The following is a 7220-nucleotide window of genomic DNA, read 5'->3' as shown; positions in this document are numbered from 1 at the left end:
TCTCTCACCCGAATCAGACTGGCTGATCAGGCCGCACAGCTTCTAACGAGGGGACAACCTGACAAGTCCTCCTGGAATCCCTCAGCTCACTTCATCTCAGAGACAAGCTTCCATTTTGTTGATCATTTGAGGTGACTCTCTCGTCTTTGTTGGTATGTCAACCAGGAGAGAAAAAGCCTTTGACCACAACAGATACCATAGCCTGAGGATAAGCTGGTGAGAACCTACACAGGCCCCAGGAAGTCCAGCCTGCTCAGTGAACCCAAGAAGGAATGACTTTCTGTCCTGGTCAGCACGGGCCTTGCTGACCTAGAGGAGAGCATAGTGGAGCAAGGCAAGCACCACAGTTCCCGTTATCACGGCTAGACAATCATGTACTCCACCAGAAGCCCCCGGTTCCAAAGGGGTTGTACACACATTGTCTCATTTGGAGTCTTGCACAATGCTGGAGGGAAGGTGGAACAGAAAGCAACATTCCCTTAGGATACCTTAAGAGACACTGGAGGCCTATCAGGATCTCACTAGGACGTAAATTCCATAAGAGAAGGGGATTACCGCGTATCAATTTTGTTCACTATTATTTCCCTAGTGTTTACAGCACTAAACTTGGAATAAGTATTTGCTTAATGAGTGAATAATAAACAGCCTTTGTCAAACTTCCCAGTCTCATTCCTCTTTAATTCCCCCAATACATTACTCACTCTAGTCACATGGAACCAAGGGCAGGTTCCCAAGCGAAAGAAGTCCTTTTCCCAAACCTTCAGGTTTTGTACATGCTCGTTCCTCAGCTTGGAATGGACTCTTTGACCTTTGCCTTCTACTAGACCTTGGCATCTCAATCTTGACACGCAGACGTGCTGTGTCTCGATACGCAGGCTGTTTACGAGGCAAGAACGACTAGTCTAGGGGGAAAGCAGAGGCACACATACCTGCTTGGGATCCGTTTGCCAGCTGTGTGTCCTGATACAGGGCTTTCAAATTTCCACCAAGGATCCCAAAGGGATGACAGCGGTCCTGTTAATATCAGTTACTTCAGGGGGACCCTGCCCATCCCATTTAGAATCTACTCACAATTTCTGTCTTTGTCTATTTCCCCTTCAAGGCTGTAAAACTGTCTCACCCATTAAGAGCAAGCCAGGCCCAAAACAGGGGTTCAAGATATTTTATTCCAGTGGAGCAAGGAAGTAGTTTATTATTGGGTTGACCAATTTGAAGTATGTGCTCATTCCTTGAAAGACCCAACTCCCCAGCAGCATGCAGGTTATAGATAATATACAGAACAAAATCACAAGACACCATGGTTTAGCGGTTCATGGTCACGTTAGGAGGTGACTATGTCATCAGACCTGTTTCAAGTCAGCGCAAGCCTTGCCCTGAATGGTTCAGGACCTCCAGGCTCTTGACTCATGCAGGAAAGAATTTAAGTCCAGGTCCAAGTGAGTTCAAAGCTAATTTTATTTAAGTGGAGAAAGAAAGAGGCCAGGACACAGGTTCCTGGTGACAGGATCATAGGATATGCCCAGAACTGGCTGCCGTTGCCCACTGCTCCCCTGGTTGCTGGTCACGACTGTGGAAGAAGTGAATGTACATTTTTGAGTGCACAAGGGTAAATTTGCAAGTGTGTTCCACTCGAATGTTTACTGAATAATTAACTGAATGAATGAGTGAATGATGACTGAGACCTACAGAGATGAATTACCTTTTCCAGTGTCACAAAGCTAATAGTTGGAAAAGCTGGCTCAAGTCCCCAGGCCCAGAGCTTCCTTCTACAGTATACACCCACCTTCCAAAATCCCTCTGGAAGCCTAGCCCTCAGGGACGTCTACTCAGCAGTGAAGACAAGCCAGTTAAACCTCATTAATTTTGAGTACTCTCACATATTGTACTCACTTGGTCAGTGAAGGTTACTGGCAAACAGAAATATTTAGGGAGGCTCATTTTCCACCCCCAATTCATAATTCTGTCTACTCATCACTCCCCACCCAGACTTAAGAGGTGTTAACTAAGTTTGAGCAGGGCCCAGGCCTCCAGTGTTGCTTTCCTGAAGGGGTTGTGCCCCTGTGATTCTCATCCTGCAAACCTAAACCAAAGCTGCTTTATCAAGAGGCTTCCCTAATGGTCACGGGGCTAAAAGCATCTCACATTTTGGTCTTTTGGGATAACGTGATCCAGACCCCCTGATGACACGCTGCACAGGAGAAAGTGAAGAGGAATGCAGAAAACCACTACATCGGCAGCTGGGAGACCCAGGTTCCCATCCTGTTTGCTAAGGTAATTCCCTCCTGGAAAAGTGAGATTTGATAGTACACCTGGACTGGAAGTAGAGCTACTTTGCCGGCAGAGGCCAACATTCCCGATGCAGAGCTGCCTGGAAGATGTGAAAGACTGTCCCAAGAAGGAGGGCTGTGATTGCTTCTCTACCCAAGGTGGGGGCTGTGCTCTACGGAGTGGAGAGAACCCAGGCGTGGCCTCCAAAGCTGGCTCCATCACAGTATCACTTCATGACCTTAGGCAAGTCACTGAACACATCTGAGCCTCAGTTTCCACATCTGAATAAGGAAAACAAACCTTCTACATCAAAAGGGTTTTCTTGGTCACCCCCTTCTTTCCTTATCTATTTATTAGTATAGCAGGGTAGGAAAATGTAAGTGCTTTAGGCACCCGCTTGCCCTGTGATCCTGAGTAAATTATTTCTCTTAGTCTCAATTTCCTCCTTTGTAAAACCCTGTCTACCTCATGGAGTGGTCACAAGGACTAAAAGAAACAAAAGTATATCAAGTACTCGTTGAGCACTTGCTAAACAACTATGAACCCTTACATTATGCCTGACTACTGAGCCATAAAAAAAACAGACCACAGATCCTAGGGTGGAGCACCTGGGTTCCAGGCCCCGCTTTGTCACTCTCTTTTTTGTGATCTGAAATAACTGCTTATGCTCTCTGGGCCTCCATTTTTTCCTCTAAAAGGAAAGGATGGAGGTCCCTAAGGCCCTTCCAGTTCTTACACTCTGTGGGTACCAGAATCTCTGCCCCTTGGAATCTTCTGCTTCCTGGGCCTGAACTATCCATCTCTGCCTGGGGAACTACTTGCTCATCCTGTATGACAGGTTAAATCTAACTTCCTCTGGAGATACCCCCCCCCCCCCCCGGCCTAAACAGCATAGAAGCAAGCAAACAAACAAAAATAAACATAGGCATTTTCCCTGCCTTTAAGATACAGCACTGACCACTTTACTTATCATTAGTGTTTTTTTTTTCTCTCCTCCCCCAGCAAACCAGGTACTCCTGGAGGGCATGACTGGGGCAGTGTAATAAAAAGTGCCTGGCATTTGAAGGCAGATGGGGGCCAAACCGAATTCTGTACCTTACTAGCTAGACATTGGGTAAGTCACTTCAACTCTCTAAGCCTCAACTGCCTTATCTTTTAAAAGGGAGATGTAAAGCACAAGGTTGTGAGGATTCCATGCAGAAACAGCCAAGTGCTGGGACAGGAGAATCAGAGGCAGTCACTGGAAAGGGCTGGGACTTGCCTTTCTTTCTGGAAATGTTCCCAGGGTGTGGCACAAAGGAAGTACGAAATAAAGAGTCAGTAGACCGAATGCTGTGCATACAGGTGCTTGGAAACCCAAATCTCCCAGCTGCCGGGCCTCCCCAAGGACAAACTGTCACCGCCAAGGGTTAACGTTCAACCACTCTTTGGACCCCTTCCTTTCCAAACAAGGAGGGGCTGGAAGCCCTGGGCTGCTCCTGTTGGGCCGGAGCCTGCCCCGCCCTCCTTTCCGAGTTTGTCTCCGTTGGGGTGGGGATCGGGGGCACAGGGAAGGCCAAACAAAACCCTTTTACTGTAATTTCACCACACTCTCCCAGAACAAACGCACCTCTACCAAAGTAAGCTGCACGTGCATTCTAAAACGTCCCGGCGGGAAATGGAAACAAGGGGACTAGATGCAAATTGGCCAGTGGAACTCTGCAACGCCCCGCCTCCCTGCATCTCAGTCCCGGGACCCCCAGCTCGCAGCCGCCCAATACTCGAGAGGATACAGAGGAGTCCCGCAGAGACCAAGCCCAGGAGGACGCGCCGAGACCCTGCTTGCCCGATAGGCCCCACCCACAAGCACGGAACTTCCAGTCAGAGCTTGCTTCTCTCTCCGGCAACCTGATTGGGCAGCCGGGAGCAGCCGGGCGGGAGGAAAGCCCGGGACCAAAACAAATGGAACTGCTCCTCCCCGGGAAACCGACTAAGCGAGCCAAGCGGCCGAAGAAATACCACTGAAAGAAACCGCGACTAATTTCCTCCGAAAACTGAGAAGATAATCCACCCGTGAAAACGACAGCAGAAGCTATTAAGGAAGAGAAGATTGAAGGATCAGAATGTGCTCTTGGAAAAAAATATATATATATTTATGATGGCTGGTATTTTTTAAAAGAAAAAGCAATCCTTCAAACGCAGCAATTAGTTAACCCACAGAGATTTAATAACCCACCCCCCATCCCCATGCTGTTCTTTCTCTCCTTCCACTGCATCATATTTTTCAACTCTATCAGGGGTGTCAAACTCATTTTCACCTGGGGCCACATCAGCCTCTCTCTTGCCTTCAGAGGGCCAATGTAATTTTAGGACTGTATAACTGTAACTACTTTTTTTTTTAGGACTGTATAACTGTAACTGCTTTTTTAAAATAACTTTATTTTTTAATATTTATTTATCTTTAGAGGGGAAGGAAAGGAGAGGAAGAGAAACATCAATGTATGGTTGCTTCTTGTGTATCCCCTGCTGGGAACTAGCCCCTTCCGGGAACTGACCTGCAACCCAGGCATATACCCTGACTGGGAATCGAACTTCGATCGTCTAGTTCATAGGCCCACGCTCAATCCACTGAGCTACACCAGCCAGGGCTGTGTAATTGTAACTACTTCTTAATAGTTAGAAGAGAGCTCGGAGCTGCCGCGGGACGGAAACAAAGTACCTACCGGGTCAAACAAGGTTAAGGGACGGATTCTGCTCGGGCCTTGTGTTTGCCACCTGGGTCTAGCCACTCTCACTCATCAGTATTCACACCTGTCAAGCCCCAAGCTGGTTACACCCAGCTACCCTGTCCGCTCTCACCTGCTCCCCCGGAGCAGCACGCTGCCTTGCTCACTGGTCTCAATAAACTCCTAATATCAAGCCAGAACCTACTACGTTTACTGAATAGATTGTCTTCAGTAACTAGAAAAGACATCTATTTTACAGTCTCCTCTCTTGCCAGCCTCAACCCTCCTCCCCCATCCATCCTCACAGCTGCGAATCTTGCTTAGATTTTATTAAGGAAATATAAGCAATCAGACCAGAACTTCCTCGTGCCCCCACCCCCTGCATCTGCATCCGGACTCGCCTGGGCGCATCCTCTCCGCCCTCCTTTCGGGAGTTGCCAAGGGCTCTGTCTGGCCCTTCCTAGGCCTCCCCTCTGCTGGCACTCCATGCCCACACCTCTCAGGGCCCCCGCAACCCTCAGTCATCGCCTGCACCACGACCTTTCCCGTCTTGACTAGACCATTGTCCTCTGCACACAAACATTCTGTAATTTCTTCCATCTTTAAGTAGAGGCAAACCTCAAACCAAACCAGAAACAAAAATCTTGCTTGGTTCCATACCTTCTTCCTCTCACTACCTACCTCCCATTTCCCAGCGTCCCTTTGCAGTGCCGCTCATCCGGAAGGGTCTGTGCCGCCAGCTGTCGAACCTGGGTTGTTCACCTCCCCCAAAAACATTTTTTGAAAAATTTTGTGCTCTAATACAAATTTTCAGGCTGACATCTAAAATTATTTATTTTAGGTTTAAGTCGTTGCAAGAAGGTAATTTATGACAACTTTTGAATATTATTTAGAAGTTTTAAATAAAGGTGCTAAGTCACTCTTTTAAATGTATCTAGTTGAATTTAAATTTCATAGCATTCTGATACTTACATTTACTTAAAAATATATGAAAGAGCTCTTCTTAACAATCAGAATTTTGTATTGTTCCTTTTTATCTTCATATTTCCGTTCCATTTGCCTTCCCTCCAGAATCTCCTCCTAATGCAAATTATATAATTCAAATTCATTTATTGATTATCAGTCATATCACATACCACTAACAAGAATATATATATAAACAGAAATGTAAATGTTTTGTTTCCTGTAACCATGTAGTCCTAAGTATTATAAAATTCCATCTGAACTGGCATCTTTATAATTATCAGTAGAATACATTTGATCAAAATATTATATATTTTAAAAAGTGGTTCTTAAACATATAAAGTACAATTTTATTAAAAATTCATCTCATAATGAGCTAGATGAGGATTTTTTAATTAGTTCATGTATTCCCTGGCATATAATATTTATTGCTGGAGTGACACAGGGTTAAACATCATTCTATTCCTTTTTTTTTCATATTTACAGATGTCAACACTGAGCGAACTTATTCTCAAAAATAGGTATGTGGGGAAAGAGTTTTACTATAGGAATGTGACTCATTCTTTGAACTCCATCTAAGCTATATTCCAAAAACCACATAATGAACTATTATCAAAAATTATTTTAAAGAATGTATCATCTGATAGCTAATAAATCAGAAGCTCAGTGTAGGGCATGCTAATTGTGAGGTGCCTCTTACACACTCAGGCAGAGATATTCTGTCTACTGTGGCAGGAGTGGTTGTGTGCCCAACCCCGTCCCCAAGACCAGGATGTGCAGGTGGTTGCAGAGGCTGCCCCTGACCCTGCCTGGCCAGTGGAATGGGAAGAGTTCTGCCAGGGAGTCAAAAGACTCGGGTTTTGATCACAGGACTGACCCTCTGGCAGTATGACCTTCTACAAGCTATAAAATCTCTCTGAGCCTTAGTGTCCTCTCCCCCTTCCAAGCAGGTCCCATGTGAAAGTGGGAGGAACTCTGACCAGGAACTTGGACTTTTTCGGTTCTTGAACTCCTTAGGGCAACAAAATAACCCAGATCCAGGTACAGATGAATCACCAGGCATGTACTCTGATGTTTACTGCCTTTTTATTTTTAAATGTAGTAAAATATACATAACGTGAAATTACAATCTTAACCATTTAAAAATGTACAGTTCACTAAGTGTTAAGTATCCTCACATTGTTGTACAACCAATTGCCAGAACTTTGTTATCTTGCAAAAGCGAACCTTCTTTCCATTAAATACCAACTTTCCATTCCCTCCCCTTCTTAGGCTCTGGCGGCC

The sequence above is a fragment of the Sturnira hondurensis genome, unplaced genomic scaffold (assembly GCF_014824575.4).
Source record: "Sturnira hondurensis isolate 20B ecotype Veracruz unplaced genomic scaffold, ASM1482457v3 Scaffold0004068, whole genome shotgun sequence".
Lineage (NCBI taxonomy): Eukaryota > Metazoa > Chordata > Mammalia > Chiroptera > Phyllostomidae > Sturnira > Sturnira hondurensis.
The sequence above is the reverse complement of the archived record's forward strand: the minus strand, read 5'-3'. Positions refer to the sequence as shown.